Below are 17,685 nucleotides of genomic sequence, written 5' to 3' on the forward strand. Positions count from 1 at the left end.
GCTCCTGCCCTCTCCGGAGCGCACAAAGGCGCTGCAGCCCTCATTCGGCATTCGCTCGTGTAAATCGGCAGATGGATGGAAGGAGGGACGGCAGCGGGAGGATTTATTAGCTGCTCTCAATAAAAGACCACACTCGCTCCGCAGAGGATCAGGAAAAAAAAAAAAAAAAAAAAAAGCCTGGTGAATGGGATTGAGTTGTATCTGCTTCCAGCTGACTTTGCAGTGATGTGTTCAGCTCATGTGACTCGGTCACTTAGCATGAAGATCAGCTAAAGATTTCCGTGTAAATCTCTGCTCCTTTAAGCACCGCCAACCTGTGTGCTTGTGTGGAGACTGATTTTGGCTTGCAGCTGTCCTAGCAGTGGGACCAGGAGCACTCCATGGAGCTGTGGTAGGCAGCCCTCGGGCTGGGCTCCGCTTGCTCTTGCATTTGCACACTTGAGGATGTCTGGCTGAAATCCCCTCATAAACACAGCTCTTGATGAAGTTTGATTTACGTATCTCATGAAATCCTTCAGTCTGAAGTTAGGTTCTTTTTAAATGCAGTGTTTATATTCAGAAGTTATAAATAGACTCTTCCTAAGCTTTTATCAGGAGATGAAATCTGTTGCTTTAGGTTTCTGCTAAGAAATTGAAGGTTGTTGCGGCAGAAGGTTGTTCATTGTATTTGCAATACTTTATTTTTTCCTTTTTAATCTAGAAAGGGCATGTGTAGGACAAAGGCTTCTTGACATGCTCAGTCATTTAAATGATACTGGGATAAACATACCTAGATTTTTGTTTTTACTGAAATGGTGTTTGGTATAGCTAGAAGCTTTATTGTTGTTTTATTTTTCAACACATGCTGTATGCTCATGTTTTGAAGTGGCATTGGCATAATGGACCTAAAGGGGCGAAGCCCTTTTTGACCTTGCTGGAGTTGTCTATGTGAAGGTAGCTGGAAAACAGAAACTGCAGGACGGACTGAAAAAGCCTCAGCTGAACTGTGCTTTCTCCTTTTCTTTCCCACCCCTCTGCCTTTTTGCCATGGGTGACGATGAGGGAAGGGCTACTTCAGCCAGCTCTGTCAATGATGAATAGATGAATGAATTCTTAAATGTTCAGAACTTGCAACATGTGTTCCAGACCCTTCAGCACATGAGAGTCTCGAGATCTCAGCAATGAGCTGAAGAATGTGCCGTGCCTGCTGCATGGAGGAGCCCAGCATACCTCAGAGATAGCAGAAACAAAAGAATGTCTGACAGTATCTGAAGAATCTTGATAGTTGCTTTGTCTTGCAAAGGATTAAAGGAATTTTTCAGAATTGGGAAAAATAAAATTTCTATGGTTTTCATAGCGAGATTTTTCCTGTATTTTAGGTGCCGGTGTATCATCCACAGTATTGCTTTTTTAGTTAGCGTGACTGTGTGTTTTTTAAAGGAAATGTGACCTGGATTTTGTGAGCTTATTATACACAGTAAATGAATGCAGCTGTTTTAGTTTACTGATCCCTTATAACAGCTCAAGTAAATTGAAGTAAAGCAAAAATACGTGCGTGTGGGATCTGAATTAAATTCCACTCTTTGGCCTTACGTGGAATTGTGGATTATTATTACATATTTGTAGACAGTTGTGTGTATGAGGGCAGTGAGACATCCAACCTTGAAAAGATTTAGGAAAGTCGAACAGATTTTTTCCAGTGTGACTTGCTAAATGTGCCACAAAGAGGCAGGCAAAATTACATTCAGATAGTCAGAGACCGTGGCTGCAGTTCTTCATGTCAGGCGAGTGAAAGACCATGTCCTATTTTTAGCAAGTGGACGGAGGGCGAGTGGGAGGGGGAGAAAAGTTTGAAAATAATGGACTTCTTTAACAGTTAGAGAGCAAAGCTAGTGAGAAGCAAGTGAGCTTTAGTGATCACCAGTCGAAGTATGGATGATTCAAGTATCCTTCGAAGAAGAGGGCTGCAGGTAAGTGTAACTTCAGCCTTCTTATATTTTTTCTTCTGCTTGTAATGTTGACAGTCTCATAAAAATGCTGACAGTTGTTTGATGTAAATCAGGTTGACTGAGTACATAACAACGATTCCAGAATTTGAGGTTTTCTGTTTTCACCTAGTCTATATTTTATAAATTAAATGCAGGATTTTGTATACAGTAATAAAATAATTTTTTAATGTCTTGGGTTGTATCCAGTTTTGTGACTATTCCTGTGGTAAGGAGTGAAGTATAAACTACAAGGCTTACCTTATTTTTGGAACTTCACTTTTACAGATACATAGAAAAATCCCTTACATGACTTGTCAGACTTGCCTTGGAGTAGCCATTTTACTTGAGCATTAATTAAAAATTAAATGTCAAAGCAGATTGAATATTCTCATTTATTTTTGACATATGCTTCTTTATTGCTTCAAATGCACAGTAACCCAAAACCAGAATGCAATTCAACAATGCAAATAATATTTATATTTTACTTTCAACAGCTATTGTTGAAATAAATACTCTAATTTGTTTTGAACTCAAACATAGTAGTGAAGTTCTATTTTGTACTGGTGCTGTGAAAGTTGTACTCAGTTGCACTGGTATGACAAACTGTAATCTGTGCCAGTGTCAGGGGTGTGTGATTATTGAACTGATGCTTATGGAATAAAACTGCTGGAAGTGAGTGAGCTCCAAAATCTTGTGTGAGATGGACAGGGAATAGATTTGGACTTGAGTGCACCATATTGTTCCCCCCTGTCCCTCTTGTCACTGTAATAGGATGGTATATAGCCTATTACCTACTTGCTAGCATAAGTAATTGTTTATAGACCATGAATGTTGCCTATGAAATTAACCATGCCTGTCCCATTGTTTAACTTCCTTTGAGGAAAATAAATTTAGTATTTTAACATATTGCTGTTCATACCTTGCTGATGCCTTAAGGCAATTACAAAGTAATTTTTGCCTTACAAGAATATGTTCTACATCTCACCTTTTTTTTTTTTTCTTTTCTCTTTTTCTTTTTTTCTTTTTTTTTGGGGCCAGCTTATTACTGAAAAAGCTTGACACAGTGTATGCATACACCATGGTGACAGTGTATTAGGATAGTGCACTTCCTCATCATAAAATTAGCTGTATTTACTTTCTGAATAACTGAGTATGTAGGAGTAAGTAAAATTGTTTGGGGGTGAATTTTTGAAAAAGAATATATTTCTTTTCAATGTATTTAATTAGGCAGAGTTTCATAACCAAGAAGATTGTTTCTGTCCACAGATAATCAGAATTTTTTTCAAGCCATTTATTGCTTTTCTGAACCTAGAATTTCTTGGGGATATTGTATCTATTTGACATGTTAGGGAGTGATTTTCATGGTAATTCTTCAGGGGAGTATTGGAAAAGGGAGGGAGGTTAGAGGAACCCGAATGTCCACCAGTGTCAGCAGAAGACACTGCTGGGAATGAGAATGCATTTCTCTGGTTTAACTTTGTGAAATTCCATCATTTTGGTGGTCTTGAGTATTTCCTGTCTAGATGTGGTATTGTGTCTGTACACAGTTGAGTAGGTATGTATATACATATACATACGTACATACATATATATACACACACGTATACGCACACACACACACACACACATATATATATATGTGTGTATATATATATATATATGTGTGTGTGTGTGTGTAATCAATATCTACATCAATAAATATTTCAGGAACTAAGAAAATAGGCTAAAGGGACATCAGGAAATAAGGCAGATGTCCAAAAGGAAGTTAATGTTAGACCTTTTTTTTCCCCTCTATATTTTGGAGTAGAATTTTTGGAAGAAATTGTGGCTTGACCATTTTATAGTCAATTTCAACTTTAAAAATCAGGGAAAAAAAAAGCTGTTGGTGCATTGCCAAGGCAATATATTTAATTACTTCCCTTGGAGAGCAGGGTGATACTAGTTTGATGAAAAAAATTCCTTTCTTAGTTCAAACTGGATGTCAATGGCTTTTCAAATGAACATCACAGCCCAAATTAGGCCCTCTAATCCAACATCTCCACTCAAAGCAATGCTAATTCCAAATTTAGATCAAGTTGCTGAAGGACTTGTCCAGGCTGGTTTTGAGTGCATCTAGGGATGGAGATTCTGCAGCCTTTTTTGGCACCTGTTCTGGTACTTAATCGTGCGCACTGTGAAAATCTTGTTTCCTTTATGTTTCAATACAGGGCACTTTGCAAATGTATGCATATGTTTTCTTCATGCTTCCTTTTACCTCCATCACCTGAAATGCTTGTGATATCAACACTGTGATAACTTTGTCTTCTTGGGGGACTCTCTCAGCCCTGGTCCCTGCAGTAAATAGCTGTGGACTAGAGGGAGCAGAAAATCTAAAGGGAGCAGGAATGTTCCTACATACAAAGTCAAACTGGCATGTGGCTCTTCTGTATCACCTTCTTCATTTGTTCAGTCTGCTTTTGTTGCATCCTGTTTGGTGCCACAAATTTGGTCTACAAATTTGTAGTGGTGAAATGTGAGGTCCAGGAGAGGCAAATCAGATTTTCTGTGTACCTTTAACTGTATATATTTATAAATATGCACACATATATAGCATGCTCACAGTGACCTAGCTGTGCAACAGTATTGAGAAAAGGCTGAGAAAAAGATTCTAATAATAGAACATTCCTTTAATTTCTAGGCTTTCATTTTAGGTAATGAACTTGGACTTTTGACATAAATTACTGCCTAGGGACAGGTGCTAAGTGGTGGAGCTGTTTCTGCTGTACACTGTACAGAGATCTGTATTTGGATTTCTAAGTTATTTGTCGTTACATAAAATGCATTGTGATGTAGCCACAAATGTTAGGAGGCTACCTAGGTTTGTTTTTATTCCCTGTATGTTTCTTGTTGCTGGTATTTTAGTGCAGATCATTGCAGGTAGTACCCAGTGAGCCCCTGTGAAGATGAGCTGGAATTTTGAACATCATCTTGTACTAGAAACTTGTGGGGTTTTTGCTTTCTTTTGCATTTCAGGAGCTGGTGCATGTGTGCCTTTACTCCTCTCACACATGCAAGAAATTGGAGTTTCTATCTCCAAAGTCTTGATGAGTGAATGCAAGTAAGAAAAGTAATGGAGGGTGTAATATTCCAAATTTCAGATACTTGAACACAGCTTCTATTCTGCATTTGTGCTGTGTGAGCAGTATTCAGATGTGGCTGGACATTATCCCCACAGTTCCCTGCGTCCATCTTTTTTTACAGTGTGTGATATCTCCTTTTGATTTTCTGCTGAAATTTGGGCTAAGTTCAACTAGGTAATTTGTGGGACCACTTTTGTGCTGGTTTCAGCGCAGATCTGAAACTGCATCACAGGACTTGAATGTGCTTGTCTTGGCTAGTGTTTCTAGTGCACAGCATGTTTGGCTAAAATATAATATATTTAAAAAACCATGCCTTCCGTCCCACCAGAAGAATGATTCATTAATTTAAAAGATAAATCCAACATTTTCCTCCTGGGGGCAGGGGGGAAATAGGGCATGGAGAGTATAATCTCAGAGTATTTGGTGCACTTGTTCTTGAGCTGATTTATTTTACTCCAAGGACTGAGCACTTTTTTGTTTTTTTCTATAGAGAAAGGGAATAATAAAGTCAGTGGAATCTCTAAGCTTTAATATATTTAACAAGAGAAGGCTGACTGCACAGTACAGTTTCTCTGGTGCATCTTTGGCCATATTGAGAGACCCTGGAACTTGACAAGCTCTTCAATTTTGTCTCTTAAAGAGTGTATTTTAGAATTATTGAAGACATTTTTTGCTGGCTGCAAGCTCATTACAAGATCTGATAAAAATACTGTTAGTAAGAATGTTGCTTTTTACAGTATTTTTATTAAAAAAATGTAGAAATTGCTCTCTAAAGGGCTATAAGTTGTGCACAGTTAAGGGAGACACTGAATGGGACTCAAAATTCCATTTTTCTGTTCTGCTTTTAGAAAACTTCTGAAATATACATTAAATAATTAATATCTACATTTTAAACTGAAGGTTATCTTTGTAAGTTTAGCATGAAGATACATGCATACATACACATGTAAAGTTCTTCAGATGTTACAAGTCTCTTGGATTTGAGTTTTTGAACTACAAGTTTTGTGCTGTAGGGGAGCTTGCTATGGGAAATATATTGCTCACAGATTTACCAGGAACATAGCTGAACCCACAGTTCAGATATCTGCTGAAGAGCTTCCAACAGTGATGATGTAGGCAGTCACCACTTACACTGACATCTGAGGAAGAGGTGATAACATGAGAAGATAAATAAAAATGATTTAGTCAGATACTGAAATTTTAAACTCAGAATACCAGAAAGTGCATATACTAGTTTTCTTTTTAAAAACATTAGTTAAAGAAAAATAATTTTTTCAGGTTGGCTTCCAAAAAAAGCAAGATTTATGTTCAGGCTTGGCTCTTGTTCCCTCAGTAAATTTCCAACACCTAAAATTAATTAAAAAGATAGTCTTAAGTTCTTTAGATTCTGTGAAAATTGGCAGCTGACAAGAGGAGTGGGATCTGCGTTGCTGTTACCTGTGTGGAGAAGGGAAATGACCTCGCTCTTGTGCAGAGGCTGATGGCTGTGGGTGTCCAGACTGTCTGGGCAATGTGCTCTGTCTTCTGCTGGGGAGAACTGGGGGACTCTGACTACAGATGAATGATTGCTACAATTCATTAGCTAGAGCAGTCATAAGCAACTTGTTTTGACTAAAGTCAGTGGAAAAAACCTGTGAAGTTTTATGAGTCTGTTTTAATCTTGTGCTGGGATGCTGTATGTCAGGAAAATGGATTGTTGTGAAATCTGTATGTTGCATCCCATTGTAGGACTGAGGATTCATGCTCAGACAGGTGTGAAGCCTTGTGGGTTTTTGGTGGATGTCTTCTGGGCATGTGAGCTTTCCCAGTGGTTTGATTTTTCAGGATTAGTGCTTGTGGCACTTGGCAATGGAGTAGGGAAGGGAACTAAATTTGGGGAACGTATGCTTCTGGCATTCACTTTGAGGACACTAGAAAATATACCAAGGAAAATATGTGAAACCTTGTCAGAATAAAAGGTCCTTGAAATATATACAAGGATAAAAGGTTAAATGGTTTGCTCAGGCAGAAAAGATGGCATTTAGCTGCTGTCTTCAGGGTATTGTTAAATTGCTTTGATAATTTGCTGTAGTTATGCTTAAATAAGTGCTTTCAGTTTGTCAGTAAGGACTTGGTGAATGCTTGTGTAGCTGCACTAAACTTTTTATTTTCAGGCTGTGAGAAAAAGGTAAAAATACCAGTAATTAATTCTACTACTTCAGGAAGGGAGGTTTTGTTAGCAGGTGACTGCATGAAAGAATGGATCTATATGTGTCAACCTGAGCCTAAGGAAATGCTGGCTAGAGGGATTCTCCCCAAAGATAAACAGTAATACCTGTTTTATATATATATATATAATATATTTCATTGGCTTGAACATGTCAGATGGACTCGCTGTTGCCATGAATGGTGTTTGCTGCTGTTGCTGCTGGTGACAGGGGTTGCTGTGTAGAGAGTGGGAGTGTTTCTCCTCCTCTCCATCAGCCACTTGGCATGTTTCACTGTTGTTAATATCGCTGCATTTTGTACTTGTTTAATGCTGGAAATCCCAAATCTTAAAGGGAAACCAGTTCTCCAGCCTAGCAACATCACATAATGCTGCCATGCTGCAAGACTGGTGTTTAATCTGCTTATCTTTAATAGTCTTCACTGCTTACACAGACCCACTTACCTCTTTAATGAGAAGAAATGTCCTGCAGTGAGGCAGCGTGTATTTTGCTTCTAGGCTTATGTCATCAGCCTGGAAGTTGAAATTGGTTAGAGCACGTTTTTATTTTCCTGTCAGTTCTGCTGGTTATGGTTGCCTCTTCGTTTTTCAAATACATTGAAAGATTTTTTTTTTTCTTTTTTTTTTTTTTTTTTGTTAAAGGAAACCTGATTAAAACATGCCAAGTGAAAAAATCTAATTTTGAAAAACTGTCACTACTGATTGGGAGGAGGTAGTCCTCTTGTGTTTTCAAGGGATAAATATCAATTATCTCTGCATTCTGAATATTTGTAAATTGTGGATAGTAGCCCCATAAATGAGAGAAAATATTTTAGGAGTAGCAGTATTTTAGTAACACCTAGAAAAAGCTCTCTAAAATGTCGAGACATTTAAAGTCACTTGTAAATATGGGGCAGTATTTCTCATGTGATTTATAAGTTGTTCCTCTTTTATTTAATATTAAATTGCTTAACCCAAGCCATTAGTATTTATCTGACATGTAGAAGGTATGGGATTTTATCATTTCTGGGATCAAGAAAGGATAGGCTTTTCAAGGTTGGTGATTCTTCAATTTCTAGGAGGTACTATTAAAAATGTGAAGTAGTCTGTGGACTCCAAAGTGTTTTAGTGTTATTCTCTGAAGGAGATGATATTAAATCTTCTTTTTTTTTTTTTTTTTTTTTTAAGAATTGCATAACCTAGACTTTTTGATGTGCATTCTTAGCACAACAATGAGAGGCAGGAAACTGGATTACTTTGTTCAGCAACTACATGAATAGCAAAGTCTTTTTGCCCACCAGAGCAGTGTGAAACTGCAACTGTTTTTATCTTAGCATCCATGGGTCAGGTATTCCCTGTAGTTTGTTTTCAACTGTGTGATATATTTTGAATTTTCAAATCTGTGACTATAGCCTAGCAGCTTTTTATTATTTTTTCTTTTTTCCAGGAACAAAATGTTTAACGTTTACATAATCTTTCAATAATCGAAGACATGGGGTTGGCTTTGGTGGAGGTGGACTTTATTAAGTTTTGCCCACTGAATGTTCATGTTTCTAGTTGTTAAAGGTTTTTCTTAGTAGTATGACTTCTGGCCTGGCTATCAGTGACATTCAAAAGAATTGCTAAACAAAATAAAAGCCACCTAAAACTACCATAAATTCAAGTGGTATGGAAATGATTTGTTAGACTAGGCTTAACGTAAGGAGGTATGCTTTAGAAATACAACTTTTCACTTTACTCATATCTCCTGAAAACATTGAGTTTGTACTGTAAATAATGCAGCAGAGTTCCTTAAACTTGGCTTATGAGCTTTGAAATCATAATCTCTGTTTAAAGATTTGCTATGAATCACACTTTGTAGTTTTGTGATTCAGAGTGTAAAAGTCTATTCCATGTTAGAAAGCTAATTTCAGCTTGAATTCAATTATTGTATACTGTAGTAGAAATATATAACACATGACATTTTACAGAAATGCTTCTGTATGATTCAACCTTAAAGTTTCTCTTTTTTTTTTTTTGTTTCAAGGATCAAGAATGAGATCCAATAAAAAGTATTCAGTTGTTTCAGATTTTGATGGTCTTTATTTTAACATTCAGCCTTACTGTCCATAACTGTTCTCCAGTATTAATTTTATTGATATGTATGAAGGTAATAGAGCCCATTTTTCCATGCATCCCGACATGTTGTCTGCTGTGGGGCTTTGGGTGAAGTGCTGTACTGCAAACATGTCATAATATAGTGAATTAAGGGTTTAACTCATCCACTTTCTATGCAGAATGCTTCCTGATAGATGTCATTGCTGTCTTTTGAATGAATTTCTTTTCTTAAATAGATAATTTCATTTATGGTTTTGTATTGTTTCTTTTTAGAGATGATATATATATATATATTTTAAATCTGGGCTTTGAAGTTATCAGCACATCATCTATGAACACATTCTCTGGATGGAAAGTGGTTCAGCTTTGTTTTTACCTGGTCAGATCTATAAATCAAATCTTTAAATGACTCATTTTGCTAATAGCAATGCTCCCTTCAAATCAAATTGTTGAAGCACAACAGATACTTTTATAGCCAGTTTCTCTTTTTCAAAATGCTCTTGGATATTAGTATGATAAAATCATGTTTGGAATAAGGATGAATATAAATATTACCTATTGTATGGCACAGCTTAAACAACTGTAACCTGATATAATTACTTTTAAATTACTTTTCTCAAAAGATGAAAATATTAATTGCCTCTGACATTTATCACTTGTTTTACATCAGCATAGGCTAATAAATGTCACTTGTACTGCCTGCCAAAAGAAAGAAATTATATTAGATGTCACTGGGGTAGGCTGGTGTATTCTGTGAAAAAAGCCCTTTCTGCTCCTCTGGTCTGTGAGCTGTGGCTCATTCATGCTGGGGGTGACTCCAGACTGCCATGGTCTGAAATGGGAACACCAAACACATGGCCATCACTTCCCAGCAAATCTGTGGCCCTGAGAGTGTTTCTAAGTGCTTCCAGTATTACACTGTTTTTTTTCATTAGGTACATGTAGTGATCTCCTTTTAAAAATGTGCGTCGTTCGGCTTTACATTTCATAATTATAGTGAACAGTTTGGCTAAGGTGGAAGAATGTGTGCTGACTGGTAGAGAGATCCCCTGGGGGGGCTAATTGTGAGGTGCCTGTTGGGAGGCAATTAGGATCTTAAAAACCTGAACAGTGGGGATAAATTTAAAGGCTGGAGGAACGGATTGTGGTGAGCTATGGGCAAGAAAAAGATTGGAGGTGACTTGAATACGGACGTGAGTGATTTTACATTTGAGATTGATTTCAGATTGCAAAGGCTGTGGGCTGACAGTTTATTCTCCCTAATGATCCCCAGTAATTTACTATTTGTTTTTCTAGCTTTTATCTTTTCTTCTTTCAAATGTGAATGGCAGGCAGCTTCCTGTTCTGAGCTTGTTGACTCTTTTGGTAGGCCCTACCTTAAAACTCTGCAGACCAAATTTAAATCTGGCAGTTCTGTTGCACTTTGTCTCAAAACATTTATTTATGAAATAGCACCCAAAACTTCTTGAAATGCCCATTGAAATGGGCAAACATAAATTTTTTTTTTAAACCATTTTATAATCTGGGGCAGTTTTGCTATGTGTTGGTGACTGCCAGCCTGTAAATTTTGAGAGTTTGACACTGCCGAGCTGATATTTTTCTTCCAAAGTGGCTACCATGAAGAAAGCCCCTCAGGGACATGAGACTACTGTAGACCTTCAGAAAGCAATGTTGTGCTTGATTAAGTTTAGACAGATGATGGAGTGATGTAGTAAAATCATTTTTGTTAAGGCATAATACAACATAGAATCCAATGTAGTACCATTGGGACTGATAAAAATGAAATACTAAAGAAAAACCATGCCCTTACATACAGCTTTCAGCAGCAGATGCAATAGGTGTAATTTAGTTGTGTGGTGCTGGGAACATAATATTGATTTGCCATGAATCAAGAGAAATAGCCTGTACCTTGCCTGGCTGTATGGATTGCAGCAATCTTGGGGAAACCTGTTACCTAAAAATGGTGCTGTAACAGAATCCCTTCTTTTTGATAGCGGTGGGGAGGTGATTATAACCAGGTGAAAAATCCAGTTACATGTCTAAATGGGGGGTGAGAGGTCTTTACGTGCTGTTGCTTGGAATTGCCAATTTCCCATGTACTTAATTCACATGTCTTGAACAGTTTCTTGAAAGCAATCCCTTGCATAACTTGCAGAGAATTGAAGGCAGTGGAATGAGAAAGGTTTGGGATAGATCTTGCCTTGCATTACTCTCACAAGTAACTTCATCTTTTTGTGTAGCATTTGTGTACCACAAGATAGAGTTATTTTTTCTCTGTTAAAAAAAAAAAAAAAAACCCAAACAAAATAGCATTTGAGGTAAAGTTGCAGTGACTTCAAAGAAGGTCAGTCTGGTCACTGTGGCATGTAAGTTCTTTCTGGGAGGCAGTAGTTCTCTTGGTCTGTAATAAGAGAATTACTGGATAAAGTGATTACTGTTTGTGGTTTTTGGTAGACAATATAATGCTACCAAAGGGTTTTACTAACTTCACCTTTCAACCAGAAACAGCTGTATTATCTTATTGTTTGAGAGATTGGTGTATGGCTTTCATTCATTTACCCCTTAATCCTCAGGTGACCTAGTTTATCCTGAAGTAAGTGTCTTTAAATACCCTTGATATAGACCCTGATACTTGAAACAAAGCACTCCAGTATTGGTGTCTTGGGTCTCTTTATGTGCTCATGACTGATATCAGGTGAAAGTGAGTGTTTCAAGAAACAAATATTGATTTTTATTTTGTTTCTGAACTTAAAAAATTTCTCTATTGTAGGCAAATTAAAACCTAGTCCCAAGAGAGCTTTGCCTCCCCTCGTTATTCCCCATTTATCCTTATGTCAGATCCCAGTTGTTCCGCAGGTGAGGTCAGACAGAACTGTGAATATTATATAATGGGACTCAAAAGGAGGTTTTATGCTTAAGTTCCTTCTGTTTTCTGAAAACTTTGGAATTTAACAGCCATCATTTCAGTATTTTCTGAGTTTCTTTCAGGAAGTGAGCTTGATTAGTGGGCTGCTAGATTAATGTCAGCAGGGTGCATAGTGCAAATGAAACCTGACCACTGTAGAGAAGGGATGTTTTAAATGGAAGGGTTGCCTTTTTTTTTCTCCCCAGTTGGCAACCTGAGTTTCTCCCCGAGTATTCTTGGCAAAGAATTAGTGCTTCTAAACTCCTAGAAGGCAGATTTCAGAAAGCATTAAAATGATTCCTGTTGGTTTTTCAAGAGCCCCCCTGCTCTCCTGGAAAAGAACCGAAACAAAACCCAAAAAATCAAACCGGCAAGAAATGTAGCTGTGGAAATAAAAAGAGGCCACCTTTGTACCTGGGCTGGGTTTTTGGGTCTTTGCTGAAGGTTCTTGTGGGAATGGTTGATGTGGCTTTTAATTTTGTGAAAAAGAAATGAACAAATGCTGCTTGGTCTTGTGTGGAACAAGTTGTGGTTAGGATGGTGAAGGATGAGTGAATCAAATATAGGTGAAAGCTGCAAGCACTCAATTTGGGCTGCCGAGTTAGTTCTGATAGAACACTCAAAAAAAAATGGAGTTCTTCAATATTTGTGTAACAAGCAGGTTTAGGGAGTATATTATGCTACACAAAGGCAGGGGAGAAAAACCTCTTTGCCACTTTTCATCTTGGATGTGTGCCAATTTTACAAAAAGCAAAAATAGAATAAAATCCTGTTATTAGTGTAACAGATCATGATTGATAGTTGTTATTGCTAGAAATTGGTTTTAAGCACTGTATTTTGGAACAGCTTGAGCAATATTACAGGTTTTTACTTAATATGCCTCTCCTAAAATCTTGCTTCTTCTCTCACAGTCTTTCAACCATGCAAAGAGATATATTTGGACAAGGTATCTATTTTTCATCAGTTTGAAAAAACATTCACTTTACTGTTCTATAATCAGCCCTCTTTTTTTTCCCTCTGAATCTACCATTTGTTATTTGTGTAGCTCTAAACTGCTTCATAGCAGCCAGAAAACCATGATGAAACAGAAAATGAAAACTGATGATGAAGACAAAAAAATTGGTAAATATATTTGAAGTTGTAGTAAAAAACTGCATTTAATTCCTTGAATGGAGTAAAGATTTTTCCAAACTAAGGGCATCTTGAAGATTTATGCTTAGAAAATGTAGCCAGAGGAGTCAAAGTAGCTGTAAAAGATCATAAAATGCAGCTGAGAGAGCAATAAGGTAGAGAAAAACATTCATAGCATTTGAGCATATTAGTTTTTAAAGGTTAAAATTTTAAATAAAATTCATAGGAAATCTTTTTTATTTAAGAATGAGGCAATGTGAGAAAAATGAAAGTTGAAAGAGACGTTGCACTCAGAGTTGTGGTCAGTGTTTTGATGTCCAAGTGGAGACCAGTGACGAGGGTGTCCTCAGCGGGTGGTATTGGGCCGGACACTGTTTGACACTTCATTTATGATGTTGGATTGAGGGAACCCTCGGCAAGTTTGCTGGTGACACCACGCTGAGTGGAGTGGGTGACACGCTGGAGGGAAGCGGTGCCATCCAGAGGGACCTGGACATGTGCCAGAAATGGGCCTGTGAGAACCTCATCAAGTTGAACAAGGCCAAGTGCAAGGTCCTGCACATGTGTTGGGGCAAGCCCAACCCAGATCTGGCTGGGAGATAACAGATGAGAGCAGCCCTGCCCTGAAGGACTTGAGGCTGGACATGCTCCGGCCATGAGCACTCCCAGTCCAGAAAGCCAAACGTGTCCTGGGCCACATGCAAAGCCCTCTGGGCAGAAGGGGAGGCAGGAAATTCTTCCCCTCTGCTCTGCTCTGGTGAGAACCACCTGGAGTTCTGTGTCCAGCTCTGGAGCCCCCGGCACAGGAGGAACATGGAGCTGTTAAAAGACAAGTATATATTTGAGCCTGCATTTTTGGTAGTGGCTGGGTGAGAACTTTGTGAAGTTAACAGAAAAGTAGAGAGGCAGGAAGATGAAATCCAAATCCCAGGCTGTAGGAACCGTGAGAACCCACAAGGTCCAGAGCCTTTAAATGCCTTCCTACGTGAATCTTTATGCACAATGTTAATTCTTTTTACAGTGAAATGAGTTCTTGAGTCAGTGGCAGGTAAACCGAGCAGTTTGAAATCCCAAGTAAAAAGTAACCTGTCAGCCTGCTAAGAATTGTTTGCCTTTTTAAATTAAACAGAAATCAAAGTTAGGGGAACAAAAATGAAAAAGTAGAAACTTCAGATTTAGCAGTAGTAAGATACTTGGAGGTTATTCACCATTGCTGCTGTGAAATAAGCTGGTAGGTTGTTGAATTGTTGTGTTTGGAAAAAATTACTTCAGAAATAATACACCAACTTCCAAGGTCAGGTGGGCTAAACCAAATGTTTTAAAAATTGATTTATCAAGTAACTGTCAAGTTCTCTAGGGAAAAATGCAGAATTAAAAAGAATAGAAATCTCATAGGTAGAAACCAACAAAATGCTACATCCAAATAACTGAATATGTTTCCATGAGAGAAATACTGAAGGGATTGCTTTGGAAATATGCTTCTTGTGTTTTAATTGCCCTGTCAGAGAAGATGATCTCATTAAGTTTTGTTTCCCATATTAAAATCCATGTTTGGGTCCTGTAAGTGATTCCATACATCATCTATTTGTATTATTTTTTATTAAACATCTGAGTTGGTTTCAAATTCATATTATGGACGAAAGGTTGCAGTAAATGTTGAATCTGATCATATGGATATACTGTCTTTTGAACATTTCTGGAAGCAAATCTTATTTTGCTGCTTTAATATGTTTGAAGTCCAAATTAATCTTACACCTAGATTAGCATTACTGGGATGTGATAATGGATTAAGTACTGATCTTTTTTGCCCCCTGTTTCATCAGCTGCTTTCTTCTGCAGGAGTGGTAATTGCTTTGGAATGGAAATCTTCAAATAGTATTTTGGTTGATAAAGATTTGTGCAATATCCATGCAGATATTCTTTTGCATTAAAAAGGATCCTTCTACTATTTATTTTGACACATGTTAAATAGTGTAAGAGATATCAGAATGTGAATCATAATTCCTTAAAGAACTCGTGTAATAGCTGTATGAGTCGTCTGCAGAAATAAAAAATCATAACATGGAGATCAGCTCATGAAAATCTTAAAGTAAAAATAAGTGTATCAAATAAGAAACAGAACACTTATCCTACGAAATGCCACAGGACTGACAACATACAAAGTAGAACTATGATAAGTGGACAATGTACAGTATTAGCTCAATGAGAAAAATACAAACATTAGTACTAACAATACAAGAAAAGTGCTAATGTTACTAATGTGAATAAGGTCTCCTGTTTTCTTGATACAGGTAAAAATTCACCTGTACTATTTAGATCTCAACCGTTAAAAGACAAAGCTGTTAAATTGATGGAGTATCAAATTGAAACATAACATAATTCCAAATTTGGAGGCCAAATAGAAGCATAAGTCAGCTTTTAACTTCAGATGAATTCACTAGGGCAGGCAAGTGTTAAGAAAGTTAATTAAGATAATGTATGTAAGGCTTTTAATGGACTTGCAGCTGTGCACGTGGCCACCTACTGCATCTGGCTGAGATGGGGCAGCTTTGTGTCCTGTCCTTACCTGGTCGGCTCCAGTGATTTGACCATGGCCCGGTTTGCAGACAGTTTGAGAATTAACTGAGAAATAAGACCATTTATGCTGTTCCTCAAAGACATTCTTGAAGCAATGGGAAAAACTCAATTGCAATATTTAAGGGCAGCCAATATGCCACTGAGGTTACAATAGTAACTCCAGGTTGCAAGGAAAAGATTAAAACTTCACTAACAGTGAAATATTAAACATGATAATTTGCTAAAAACAATTTGAACTTTCAACAGAGAAAAGATATAATTTTATAAGAAATTGATTTTTGGACATGGGAGGTTGCATTCTGATGCACAAGACATAATAACAAGCTAATACTAAAAGAAAAGCAAGATAGCTCCCGTTGTCCCCTGATGCTGGACAAAGCAGAACTTTCTCAGAAGAACACAGAATTATAATTTTAATTTTTACACATAATACAACATGCTGATGCATTAACAACACTGCCAGTAATCAGAGTTATATCTGAAATAATCCTTTCTCAGTGAAGAAAGATTGCATTTATCTCCAGAAGCTGTCAGGAGAGACCTGTCACTCTCCTCCTGTTGCAGCATGAATGGTGGAGATTAATCAACTGCTGTATTTCCAAAGTCCATATCAAAAGTATGTGCAATATGAAATTTAATAAATCAAATTTCAGGTAAATATTTTCACTGATTAACATAAAGGTGCTAATTCCTTTTTCAGTGGTAAGAACCTCAGTGATTGGAGATGGAAAAACTTGAAGTAACGTCTCATAATAGTTGCTGGTGGAATGGCAGTCAAATGACAAAGACTTTGGATTCTTGGTAGCTCTTCCTCCTCCTGGAAAAGGTCCTGATCCAGTGTCTTCAGGAGTTTGATTCCTACTCCTGGAGTGCATCCTCTTGTGAAAAGATGTGGTGATTTAGCTCCGTCCATCCCAAACGAGACATTTGTGGCAGAAGAAGTATTTCAGCTGACACTTCTGTGTATCAGCAGCAGATGGATCCTTCTGTATCCTCATTTGCTGGAAATTTGGGCTGAGAGTCTTGCAGCAAATCCCTCAGAAGTAAACTGTAGTGCAGTAGAATAATGGAGTGGAGTGAAAAGCCAAAAAGGTTGATCGTACTAAAGAGGATTCACTGAAGGTGGGCCATAAAACAAACAAAAAAGTGCTCCCACAGAAAATGGCAATGGCAGCCGTAAAATCAGATAATAAAGGAATCCTGCCATGAAGACAAAAAAGCAAAACACAATTAAGCCCCCCCAGAGAATCAAACTAAACAGAAAACAAAAAGCAAACAGGCTTAGGACAGGGAGACAGAGGCATATAGCAGCAGCCATGTTGCCACTAAAAAAATCCTGTGCTTAAGCAGATTAGGAAAATTCCTCTTGCCCTAAGCTTTCACAGTTTGCCTGCTATATATATTGTAGGCTCTTTTTGAGTGCCTCCATGAATTGCACATCTAAAAAATGCATTCCAGAAACCTGTGGCTTTCAAGTCTCTTGTTTTCCAAAGAAAAGAATAATTTGTAAAAGAAGGTATTGGAAATAATCCTGTAATCTCTGGTGCATCAGAACAAAATTTTCTCTTGAGGTGTCTTTGAAGTTTGTATATATACAAATGAAAATGTGTGAGTTTTCCATTTATCCCAGGACAACAGAATTTCTTAGTGTCTGCACATTCATAGAAATTGTGTGTATGTATGAAATAATACATATACGCTGTC

The 17,685-nt window shown here is 37.5% G+C and overlaps 1 protein-coding gene across 5 annotated transcripts in view; it reads left to right on the forward strand.

The window, feature by feature from the left end:
- Positions 1-17,685, forward strand: part of MAST2 (microtubule associated serine/threonine kinase 2) — a 188,240-nt gene that overhangs the window by 47,419 nt on the left and 123,136 nt on the right. The window lies entirely within an intron of this gene.

This window comes from Pseudopodoces humilis, chromosome 10 (genome assembly GCF_049639895.1).
Source record: "Pseudopodoces humilis isolate 2021_Gansu_Grassland_sample_001 chromosome 10, ASM4963989v1, whole genome shotgun sequence".
Taxonomy (NCBI): domain Eukaryota; kingdom Metazoa; phylum Chordata; class Aves; order Passeriformes; family Paridae; genus Pseudopodoces; species Pseudopodoces humilis.